The sequence below is a fragment of the Lycorma delicatula genome, chromosome 2 (assembly GCF_047948215.1).
Source record: "Lycorma delicatula isolate Av1 chromosome 2, ASM4794821v1, whole genome shotgun sequence".
In the NCBI taxonomy this organism is placed as follows: domain Eukaryota; kingdom Metazoa; phylum Arthropoda; class Insecta; order Hemiptera; family Fulgoridae; genus Lycorma; species Lycorma delicatula.
This window is the reverse complement of record NC_134456.1, coordinates 55,918,664-55,932,352: the sequence shown is the minus strand read 5'-3', so window position 1 is coordinate 55,932,352 and position 13,689 is coordinate 55,918,664. Positions and strand designations below refer to the sequence as shown.

Sequence of the window (13,689 nt, the reverse complement as noted above, 5' to 3'; positions counted from 1 at the left end):
GTCGATCAAACGTATACATTTTATTTTCATTGAAAAGAAGTCACCCAATGTTTCCATCTAATCGTCTATTCCGTGTTAACCCATTTATTTTCAGAAAAAAAATTGATTATAGAAAAATAAAATGAAAATCTGTTTTAATATATAGACTTGTCTTCATTTTTTAAATTCCACTTTCTTTTATTTGTGTAAGAATTTTATTTGAAATACCTCCATCCCAAGCTAAATAAATGTTTTAATTTTAATCTACACAAAAAATACAACTTACACGTAAATATTTAGTTGGTTTGAAATTTTTATGAGTTTTGCCAAAAATTTACTTTAAGATATGCTCGTAATCTGATTAATGGAAGAATAGTTTCTGAGTTTGAGACGTTATAATTTGTAACGGTTACAATAAAAAAATATAAAACAAAACCTGTCCTGGTTAGTTGTGTTTTCTTTTACCCATTTATAAAGCAAGAAAAGTCTCGTTTGTATTAAACGCAGTTACTGCGTTTTTTTACAAACTGTTTGTACGTTCACTTTTGGTTTATGTTACTAACCCGCTCTATAACATTTACAAAGAAATCCTGTATTGTTTGTATGTATGTTTAATAACATATTCTATATATGTTAGAATATAATTGTGATATATGCTAAAATACGGATTTAATCTCTTCTTTTATCAAACAAAGGATTTAATTTTGTGATTATTTCCGGAATGTGTATCTCAAACGTTACATCTTTATTCATATACGTTAACAAAAAGAATATATCTTAGATACATGAAAAAAACATTATTTTCATAAAAATGAAATCCTCACTTTGAAGAGGAGAATATAGCAAAAACTTACATTTCACATATTAAAAAGTTTTTTACAACTTTAAGAAAAAAATTAATTACTCAAAATCTAAAACTTAATCTTATGAAAGAAATTTATTATTAGCTATTAGCTAAGTTGTAGCATCAAGTTTACAGTTACATGTGAAAGAATCGTTATATAAATATTAATTTCACGCTGGTAATAAATTTTCATGTCGTATAAAAAAGCGGCAAAATAATACGTCTTCAATACAAATATTTTCTAAAAACATGAAAATAAGCTTAATTCATTAAACTATAAATACATAAATAAAATAAAAATTGTAAGTTACAATATTGAATATAAAAACGAAAAGTATAGAAATATTTTTTTCTTAATTTTCTTTTTCTTTTTACATTTAGCTAAAAATAAAAACATAAAATCATTTATAGTATAAATCTAGACGTATCTCAACAGCTGGAAATATTTGAAGTTTGAACATGCGAGTTTGCTGTGATATTGCATTACATTTTATTACCAGGACAGGCGCGACAACACGCTGGTTACAGTGTTCTACGAGTTGGAAGTTATACCACTCAGTTTAATGGAGGAGTTCACTTGAACTTATAATCAAAAATCGTGTATTACAGTATGCTTTACATTAAACGACAAAAATATCATTTTTACACCGGAAAATAAATGAAAAAAATTAAAAGAATTACATTACAGTAAAGATATCAAATAATAACATGTTTTAATGTGAATAAATAGTGATTTTCAATTTGTAAAAAAAAAAAACTATAAATATATCTTGCAACCCTACACATACATGCTCGAGAATAATAATAATAATAAGAAATAGGTTTTTAATAATGTAACAAAAAATAATTCCTAAAATATAACTTTCCACAACATATGGAATGATCTTCGAGGTTGCCGCCATGTTCCTCTAGAGAAAACAACACTTGCGCGCGCGCGCGCGCACACACACACACAAACACTTAAATACAGAGTAATTCCAAATTGCACAGCAATCTCCTGGGAGATGGTTCTACAGCCAAAAATAAGAAAAACGTTCTGACATTCGTCAGAAAACCGTTCGTTAGCGAGTTTCGGTTTGCAAACCATTTAGTCCTGTCCTCTCTGAAATTAAACCGTACCAAAAGTCTTGGGGTAGAAGCCGAGGAATAAATTTACTGTTTCCTTATGGTTTTGATCTAAGATATTGAATAAAAGTAATTCCAGACTTTATCTGAATTGGGTTTTAAGAAAAACGAGGTAAAACACAAAATGGTTTTGCCAGAAATACCCTTTTTTAGATTTGGAATAAAATAACTATGTTAATTTACAAATAAACAAATAAAAATTTCTAATAACCTTGTAGAGAAAGTTTAATTCTGAGAAAATTGATGTGAATACAGACTATTAAAATTAAACCTAAATTTGAGAAGTTAAATTTAATTAGAAACTCTTCAAATGAAAACAAATTTGTATGTAGTATCATCCATTGAGAATATAACTGACCGAAAAATAGTAGCACAAACACCGCTCGAATGAATATTCAAATCCTAGATACTAACACAATTACTGATTAGCTATTATTGCTAACCTATGAAAAAAGGATGTCTTCCAAACTTATTTTTCTAACTTTTAGCATCTGTATGTTACTGTCTCTGTTTAAAATTGTATCATTTTTCCAATCAAGTTTAGGAGTTTTATTTTTAATTAAAGTTGAACTTCTCAACTCTGTGTTTAATTTTAATAGAGGTTATTTACACCACTTTTCTCAAAATTAAATTCTCTACAAGTTAACTAAAAATTTTGTTAATTTATCGGTAAATTCACAAAGTTATTCTACTCCAAACTTAAAAGTGTATTTTCCTACAAAACCTTTTCTTGTTTATCCAGTTTTTCTTAAAACCTAAGTAAGATAGAGGTCTGGGACTACCATTCAATTTCTTGGATCAAAAACCATAAGAAAGCACCTCTTAGTTTTTACCCCAAGAATTTTCTGTCTGCGAGCAGAAACTCATTAACGAACCGTTTTCTGATCTTTGTTTATTATACCTTTTTGTTTTATTTTTGACTAAAGAATCATCTTCCAATTGATTGCCTTGCAATTTGGAATCATTCCGTATGTAATAGACATTATTTCTTATTCTAATAAAAATGTTAAACGTTAAAATTCAAAATAATTACTCACCGAAATAAATTAGATTGAACAACTTATTTTTACTAAACGCTACTTCTCTTTATGATTAAATTAATTTACAAAGTTAAACAATTACGATAAATTTGTTCAAAGAAGTTAATACAGAACTTTAAACTGTAAAAATTAATTTTTTTAACTCCTTCTCATCAAACTTTTAAAGTATTCCTAATATAATCCACTAATTTAACTCAGTTTAGCCCATTTAAACGCGCATTTCTTGTAGTCAAAATCATTTTCTTAAATATTATTATTATAAAAGTTATATTATTATAAAAGTTAATATTTTCCAGCAACTTAAAAAAGAAAACAGTTTTTTCTCGTCTCGCATGTTACGCAAGAAGATGATTCATCTATGTACTTCCCTGAATGATAAGCACAAATATACTGCACTGTCCCTTTGAATAAGTATCCTTTGTATTTCTAAGTAATTCAAAGGGAACATTCCTGTTATTCTACTACATTCTACTCTCCACTCTATTATTTTGTATTCTTTTATTCTATTATTTTGTTCTAAAAAGAGCATTTCTATATACTATTCAAGTAAAAAATTACATAGCGTAATGAAGATAGAAAACTTTTTCAATAAACAACAAAATTTTGTACGCAAAAATCAATGAAAACTTTTTGAAAATTATTTACTGTTAAAAATATTCATTAAGAAACGTCAATTATCTACACACACACACACACACACACACACACACCAGTTGAATTTCGTTGTGGTACAATGAAATATACATTATAATTTTTAAAAAACTGAAAACTTTTAAATTTATTTTTTTTTATTTACGTATTAATTAAAAGCAAAAATTATATAAATCAGAAGTAAAAACATTATAACAATAGATACAAATACAACGGTTATTGAACTAAAATATAAAATAAAAAAACGTTTTACAATGATTTACGAAAGTAAAATTTAAAAATAAGATGCAAAATATTGAAAGTGAAAAATCACTTTCAATATTTTAAGTTTCAAGATATTATTATGAAAATTGAATGTTCATGCTACCCAATTTTGATTATATAATTTTTATCTTATCCTAGCTGTAATGAGTGATGTAAGCTGTGAGTTTTAGCGGTTTAGACTATACATAACTGCCAGCCTCCGTGGCGCGAGTGGTAGCGTCTCGGCCTTTCACCCGTAGGTTCCGGGTTCGAATCCCGGGAAAAAAAGACTATATATAACCTCCTAATGTTTCGCTTATAATTTTGACTGGCTAAACAATATTTTATTAATTTTTCAATAAATCATTAAACGTTTTTTAACGTTTTCTGTTACTTTATGTTTAGAACAAAAATTAGGACGAATTTTTTACTAGGCTTTCAAAAAAACATAGCATGTCCAAAATCTTGTTTACATGAAACTTTTGCTTGAAATAACATTCAAAAATTTGTTCCAGGAGTGAATAAGTTTTTTTATGTAAGAAAGTTAATTATGCAAACTGCTAAACTTTTTTTGTTATTTTTAGTCATTTTTTTCAATTTTTAATTTTTCATTGTTAGAATATGTGTATTAATTATTAATGTATTAATATGTGTATTAATTTTCTTGGTAATATAATAAAATATATTACATAATTTAATTCTATGTTTATTCTTTTTTATTTTAAATTATAGTTGCTTAATTTTTTTGGAATTCTAGAATTTTCCGCCGAATAAACCTACACAGAAATGTTAGTAAGAATATAAGTACGTTAGGAATAGTATTATTTCGGATTGAATCTCTGTCTTATTTCTGCTGATAGATCACAACAAAATCGTCATTCTATTTATTTACAATTAGCAACGGATCATTAAGTAATGAAATATATTTATCAGTAAAAATCATCGCCAATAATGAATATCGTTCAATTAATTACAAATATACAGGCATTCATATGCAGGAGTTAATATTCTGGCATTCATACGAGGAGTGCGATACTCCTCGATCTACTCGAAGGTAGAAACAACAAAATGATATTTTAAAACCTACACAAGGAAACAATTTTCGATAAAAAATCCAGCAGTGTTTTCATTTTCTGTGAACTGTTTCGGATAACAAAGAGACCAAACGATATTATATATCAAATTAACAAAAATTCAAAGTTAAGTATTCTTTTTGTAATCACAGATTATTTTCATGCTCGTATTATAGAATAAATAACTTACTATCTTCTAATAAATAAAACGTTCCTGATTATAAAATACGGACCGTTTTGAAAGTTCTCGGCCTGACCCAGGTGTAGCGCAAGTATGACGAAACGACTATGATAAATTTGTCAGGTATGTTCCTTTACATAGGATTCTGCGAAGATTCAGACGCGTGCGTTTAGTTTATGACGATTGATTAAATCAAACTTTTGATAATTTCTGAAAAATGCAAAAAACTGAAGTTCCACGCGTTATAAAGTACTTGGTTTTAAAAGATAACAAAAAGAGTCAATTTTAAAGAATTCTTCCCCTCATTTATTCAACCATAAAAGAAATGGAGTGCTGAATTAAAACGCAATCGTACATCCTTTTAAAATGATGACGCTCGAAACGCTCAAAAGCCGCTACAATTGACGAAATCGTCACAAAAATCCACAAAGCTGTATTAAATGATCACCGACTGAAGGTACGCAAAGGTTTAGTCATGACTGAAGGTTGTAACATAGCAAACATCTCGAAAGGACAGTATTTACTATACTTGTAGTGGTACAATAACGTATTGGTATGAAAAAACTTACAGCTCGATGAATGCTGCGTTTCAAAAAAGCAGTCGACAAAAAACGCTTCGATTTTACTCTTCTCGAGAGGTTTAGACTTATTTAAACGCGATTTCACTGAGCTTCTTCTACGTTTTATAAAAATAGATAAAACAGATTTACCATAACACGCCACACTCCAAGCAATTAGCGGGATCAAGTAAAAGTATGCCACAGAAAGCAAAAACGTTTCCATCTGCAGGAAAAATCACGGCTATGATTTTTTTTTCGTTGTGCGGTGCTGGTACATGTCTGGAAAAAGACAGGAGATCATCACCGTAGAGAATTATCCTTCATTATTTGGCCGATGAAGGTTGCCATTAGGCTTGTCACCGGATCGCTTCGACAGCACGTGGCACCTTATGAGCCTTTTAGTAGCCCTGAAAGGACCGTTTGTGCGTTTGATAAGGTAGCCCAAGAAGCGCTTTGGTCGCTGGTCTCTGGCAGGCAATGTCGGCTTGGCTCGACAGGTCGTTGTCGGGGAGCTACGACTCGTTCATTGGAATCGGATCGAACTTCCCCTCAGCAAATGTTCGGTCCCTACTACAGCTTGGCAGTGGGGGGGCTTCAGAGCCCCGCAAGTCGGGTCAGCATTGGACTCTCGCTGGCGCGGCTGAGGCGTTCTGCTCAAACGATGTTCGTCCGGCTTCGTCTTCACCGCTACGCTCCTTGCACTAGTGGGCTTCGAGACGGACCGAACAGGCTTGCTGCTTCGACAGGGATGTTGGCTTCCCCTGAGAGAGCCCACGTTGAGCTGGCAAGACGACTTCATTCTTCTTGTGGTTTTTCTCCTGGTGGTGGTCCAATGCTTAAGCATTTCCGTTTGACTGCTGGCTCAGCGCTGCGCGCTCACCTGGCTTAATGAGGGGAGTGCAAGTGCAGATGCGAATGTGAACTGCAACTCCCCCAGGCACCCTGCTGGCTAGAGTCGCGCTCGCCGATATGAAGCACATGTGGTGGCAACGGGCTAAATATCCCCATCTGGCTAAAACAAAAGTAGTCTTTCACCATGATAATGCGCCTCCATGCTTATTTCGGCTTGGCGCAAAATTCAAAGATCTACGCTTAAACGTAGTTAATTTCCATGTTTCCATATGCGCTGTTTTCGCTCCGAATGGCTCCCAGCGATTACTTCCTTTTCCTAGACTTAAAGAAATGGCTCGCTGGGCTATGATTCACTTAAAATACTGCGGTAAAAGCTGAGGTAACATTTATTTTGGAGAGTTGAAAAATCCCACTATATTGAGGGTATTGAAAATTTTTTAATTCATTGTTCTATATGTATTGAATTGCAACGTAGCTGTGTTGAAAAATAAACAAACAAATGTTAGAAACATCTTGTATTTTTTTTGTCGGGCCGAGAACTTTCCGAACATTCCTACAAATAGCAACGACTATTTTCCAAGGTCTACAAAACCAAATAGCCCACTGCTGAAAGTGAATTTTATCTTTTAAACAAATCAAATGAAGTATAATTCACTACCTTTTTTTCTTATTATGGGTTTTTCAATATTACAAATATATACGAATGTTATGTTATTTTTCAAAAAAATTGAACAGTCTGGTTGTTGCAGTATTATTTAAAAAAAAAAGTATAACGCATCTTTGCATTTTTCAAAAATAAAATTCCATTTATCTAGTTCACTGAAGATACTGTCAAAAGCGGACTTTCATCTTAAATGGTTGAATATGATTATTATCTGGGGTTATCATATACATGTTGGTCGTGCATCTGCGAATGAACAGCAATTTTCTACTGACAGTCTACTTACTCCAGCGCGGTTACACTCGTATTCAATATCACATAACAAATTACCAGCGAAAAATTTATCTTCTAAATATAAAACAAAAATGAGAATTTTTAGCAAAAAACATCGGTTTAATTGCTTTACAAAATTATTATAGAGATTAGCAATGTGATTTTATTCATTAAAAATTAATTAAAACAGATATATAAAGTTTTCAATTGAAACTCATTATATCATTTATAACAAACAACTCAAAATTTTTACAGTCGTAAAAAAGTAAATTTTTAACATCGGAAATGATATTTCAGGCGTGTTATACATACAGGATAATGTTTTTTGTTTTTTTTTTTTAAATAATAATATTTTTATTTAATTCATATAATTTTCAGTATTACTAAAAAATAAATAAATAAATATATATATATATATATATATATATACAAAGCCTAATATCTATGCTAAATAAATATGACATTTTACAGTTTTATAACGCTTAGCTTAATTGATAAATATCGAATAATATTTTCACATTTTTAAATAAAAATATAAAATAATGATCATTACATCATCTCTATCAGCAAAAGTGATAACAGAAACAATCTATTTCGCAAATGTTTATTAAAACGTACAACTCATTTACAGATTATAGTTTTAATATTGTGTTACAAACAGTAGCCCAATTTTTAATAAAAATTTTACATTTAATTCAAGAAAAAGTAAAAAGAGAAAGATTAATTACCTATGATTACCTGAAAAACTAAATTCTTTTGAATTTTTTACCAACTTGTTCATCGTAAACTTTAATTTGGTAAATAATTTTGCTTACTTTTAATACATAAAATAATTAACAAAGAGATGTTTCTTTTAAATACGTAAGCAATAATTTTTTTTTCAACATAATATTACAGAAAGAACTCTCACTAATATTACATCTATGTTCGAAAATCTTGACTGAGGTGCATTAACTTTTTAATTAAAAATTAATTGACTACTTAAAAATATCAGATCAACCATAGATACCCAGTAAAAAATAATCTGATACTAACATGTAATAGAACAGTATCATAGCAACTTAAAAGCAGAGCTTTTATTATGAAGCAGAACACAATTATAATATTTAGAAGTATAAAACATATTGCGAATATAATCATACTTGTCGCAAACGAGGATGAAAGGGAACACATGATTCGCTATTTAATCTGTATAGCTTGTATTTCTGGATAAAGATTCTGCCGTAAGAGAATAAAACTAAAGCGGTTATCTAAACGGCGAGCACAAAAGGATTTAGAAACATCATAATTTACCCGAAAATATGTGAATTGATAAACGAACAAAGATGACAGATTACATTACGGATAAATTGAAATATGTCGTAGAACTTAACTGAAGATTAACAGGATGAATTATAAGAATAGAAAATAATACATAGGTAACTTGGAACTTCACTATCAATACCAAGAGAAAAACTGAGACAACAAATACCTACAAAATTCGAAGAGATCCTTTTTCTGAATATGAAAAATCTTATGGTTTCCATCGGCCGAAATAGTATTAAGAAAGAAGACAACAAAATGCACCAAATGAATTAGGCTTAAAGAAAAATAAGTAAAATATAAACAGTAACAAAGTTTAACAGCTTATAAAAATGAGTATGACAATATTTATTTTATTTTAATTAATCAAGTTCGTTGATTTAATGAAACTTGAATCAAAATTCTTCAAAAACCTGTCATTTTCTAAATAAAATACGAATGTTTATATAAATATAAATATGTATTGGTATGTAGTATAATAGTATATACATATATATATATATATATATATACACACACATACTTGCAAATGAACACAAATGAAAGTTTGATAAAACATTAAAAACTGAACATTATGGAACTTCACAAAGCTTACTTACTCAAATCTTTCCCTTTTTCCATTCTTCTTTTTTCGCATCTTCGCTTTTTCTCTTTTTCCTTTTTCCTCAATTTCCCTATTTTCCTTTTCCATTTTTCGCAAAAATATTTCTATTTTGCCTTCGCGGACGTGCGCACAACGTGAAAGTTTCATCGCAATCGGATGAATGGTATAGAAACGCATATACGGGACAAACAAACAAACATTCATTTATATATATAAGATAAGATTAATTAACCTGAAATTACAATAAATAGTAATTCAATATAACAAAAAAAAAATTCAGAAATTATTAGTGAAATAAAATTTTATGTAGTTTTAAAAATGTGTATATGTAATTTAATAGGCGTACCAGGAAGTCATGTGTCCACATCAGGTTTTTTAAAATTATTATTGATTGTATAGTTATGCATACTGCTATGACTAACATAAGATACCGTATCTGAACTTTTTGCACTACAATAATAATTCTATATTTGAAACTAAATGAGCACTTACTCAAACAAAACAGGTTAACTTAAGAAAAATAAATTATTAAGAAAATGAGAGAAAAGGATGAAAATCGTGATAAATACTTTCTATGTATGAACAGATTTAATTAGGCTTCCATTTAACAATAGTCAACTTCCATTTAACAAAAGTTAACGATTTGTTAATGAACGTGTAGCTACGATTACAATACCAAACTTTCATTATTCTATTACTATAATTATTATAAAAGAATGTTTCAAACTTAGATATTGATTACTGCACATTAAAAAAGGAAAAAGTCTTTAAATTTTTCATTAATTTTTTTTTGTTATTATCTTCTTTATGTATCATCACTTCTTCATGTACATAAACATTTTTAATTACCATTTTTTGATTATTTTTTCAATACTTGTCAGCGAGTGTAATAATTTTCAATAACTAAAAATCTAGGGCTTTGTAAATAGCAGCTACTGATTAGGTAAATTAATTTTTTTTATCGATGATTTTTCGAAGAGAAGTACGGTATTACGTATTACATTCGGTCGCATGATTGGATTCGGGGGTGAAAATGAGTTTTATTTACGTTTTTTGGTTGGAGGAGCACGAAAATACCATTCACTTAATTCGGTTTCCTATCTCTCTCTCTCTCTCTCGCTCCATATATATATATACATATGTGCAAAAGAACACGTCGTGGGTGATTCATAATCAACATTCAGTAAAAACTACTGACAATAAATTGATGAAAAAAGTATACACATTCTTCTTACAGTGAAAGTGTACACTAAGAAAGAATTTTTTGAAATTCCGAAAGTCAAAAAGTCAAAATGGATTTTTGAAACCCGGCTATTTTTTTTTCATTTCTCTTTAATAGATGACAATATAATAATAATAATTTATTATATTATATTAGTTATTATATATTTTTTTAAACATACCAACTTGATTTTTGGTGAGTAATCTTCATGTAAATTTCTAAAAACTAATTTTTATATTTTTTTGAAATTCTTAGTTTAAGGATTAAAATGGGGGTAAGATTAAATTTTACTACCTTTTTTTTAGTAGATGAAGATATCAATTTTAATATTAGCATGTGTAATCTACGTGAATATCTAAAAACCTATTTCTCCATTTTTGAAATTCGACCTTAAAAAGGGGTGAAGGAAGCTAAAAATTTCGAACTATGAATGCAAATTTTCCTCTTTTCCAACTACACTAAACGAGATATTTACTTGATTTAATCTTACTCAAAATACACTTCAGATAAATACTTGAAAACCATCTTCGAATTTTTTTTAATTTTAATATTTTCTTGTGCAAAATTGTTTTTTTTTAAATTTTATTTATTGTATAACGGTACTTAAATAATTAAATAACTACTAGAATTCATAGACAGAAATTAAAGTCTTCGAAATTGTTATTTTATTGCATACTGATTTTATTATTTTTGCATAACTGTTTTGTTAGTTATTAATTTAATTTTTTTTTGTTTTGGTGTGGATTTTAAAAAAATTCCGTTTTTTATTTAAAAATTCTTATATGATAATGCTACTTCTATTATAAAACTTTTTGTCTGATTTTTGATGATTTGTGTATTTTTATTTTCCGTGGAATAGGAAATAGATCATTCCAAACATGCTATACACCCATATATAATGTGTAATTATTTTATGATGTGAATAAAATGTTTATCGTAGTACTTAAAGTTTTTTTCGTGTTATTTACGATTTTCATTAATTTTTATTATTTTTATTTTATAATGAATCTAAATTTAATTATGTTGTCATCATATTAAAATGAAGAAAAAGAAAAGGTTTTGTACTGAAGTACGTAATAATTAATGTGTAAATCATCGTTATTTACATGTATTTACCAATAATAATTTATCTGCTTATAACCTACAATTTAACATCGTATATTTATCTTACTAAAAACAATTACTTATATAATATAATTTTTAATTAAAACTGTAAAATAATAAAATTAAAAAAAATAAAAAATAAGACTAAATGGTAATGAAATTTTAGATAATTATTGCTGCTAACAGCAGGATAAATACGAGTAGCTTCTGCCAAAGTTGGGGGAGCATATCTTTCCCCTATCCCACAATTCATCCCCTACGCAACCTGTCAATGGATGAAGGGCCATGAAGTAAGATTTATGACCTCATCTTTAAACACATCAGAGAGCGCTTGTCATGGGGTAATTTAAAAACGAGAGCGATGCAGAAAGGAGAATGAGAAGACTGAACTAGCCATTCAATTCAGTATCAAGCATAAAAAGCGAGCGGGATACTTCTTTTACCTCAACTTAACCCTTTCATTCTGCTGCTTTAACGTGAAAAAATGTAAGGATTTATTACCGTAATTCGTTATGTAGGTAGTTATGGTTGTAGTAATTTTTTATCCTAATAAAAGGTTCATGGGCGACTTAACCGACAGGGCAAAAACACTAGTACTTAACCTATTAAATTGTATTACGCATGCGCAAAACACAATCTTTGATTAATTAAAAACTTTGTACAGTTGCTTTTTTTCTTTTTTAATGCAAAACTCGGACACTCTTAAAGACAACTAGCTGATTTCATAAACATTTGTTCCACGAATCATTTTTCTGCTCATCGTGTATTTGCATTTATTTAATTTAGTCTTATAACTGGATTATTGAATTCCATTAATGTACGTGCAATGTACGGTACAGAAGTTACGTTTTTATACATGTTTGAAGTGTTCTTTAGCCTACGCTGTTATTGATAGTTGTGTTAATGCCTGTCACCATTAGAGAGCTATACGTTGTTTCTATTTGTTTTGAAATTTATATAAACAGAGATTATAGAATGGATGATGGATGTTTAATTCAACTAAAATAACTATTGACGAGTTTTAATTCTATTTTCGTGAAATAGTCTCTAGAATCATTTCCTTACTCGTTCTCATTATTTCGGCAAAATATTTAAGTTCATACTATCATGAAATAATTTTCTTTTTGATTATGTATAATTTTGAATAATTTTGGTCCCCTCTTTGCACCTTTACCTTACTCTCGTAATACTGTTTTAATAAATTCTTCAAACGCAAAAGTAAAAATAACAAAATTATAATTGAAGAAAATGTGAAAAAAAGGGATTTTATTTTATTATCAATTTTTTTTTTTTTATGGATAAAGTTAAATTGCTTGAGGTACTTATAAGTTTTTTCACCTTGTACGACCGACTAAATATTTTAATTTATTTTTTTCAAAATAATGTATTATTTCTTACGGTTTTTAAGCATTCATTTACGAGTTCACAATGCATATTCGTCACAAATTGCGTTTTGTTTGTCCATGTAGAAATTCGTGCAGTGGGGACAGAGCTTGTTCGTGTTCGCAGGACTTTTGTATTAGTGTATTTTTGCGATTTTTTTCCTATTCTAAAAACTATAATTTTATACAACTAATTTTTAATTTATTAACTAATACTAATTAACTTAGGTTTGTTATTTAAAAAAATAATAATAATTTTGCCTTAATGATCTAACAACATCCAGTATCATAAAATTACTTTAAAATATTAAAAAAAAGTATTCCCGTAACAAATAATTACTTCAAACGCTGAAAATTCCTTATCTTATATATCCTAAATTCTTTTTATTAAAGTAACATGTTATCAAAACACATTATATGGTACGTGCGCTTATGCCTTCGCGTTCGCGTATGCGTGTTCTTTTGTTGTTTCATTTAAGAACGTACTACTACTGATGAAAGGTGATTGATGGTGTGACATTTCTATCTCCCAAGACAGGTAACAGAAGAATGTATCTTTTCCTTTATCAGTTGAAGATGTTGCAATGGGAATA

The 13,689-nt window shown here is 28.9% G+C and overlaps 1 long non-coding RNA gene across 1 annotated transcript in view; it reads right to left on the bottom strand.

Annotated features, from left to right (window-relative positions):
* Nucleotides 1–9,430, bottom strand: part of LOC142318818 (uncharacterized) — a 115,540-nt gene extending 106,110 nt beyond the window's left edge. Inside the window, exon 1 of the long non-coding RNA XR_012755049.1 lies at nt 9,384–9,430. This is a non-coding gene — a long non-coding RNA (uncharacterized LOC142318818). The remainder of the gene's footprint in view (nt 1–9,383) is intronic.
* Between the last annotated feature and the right edge of the window lie 4,259 nt (nt 9,431–13,689).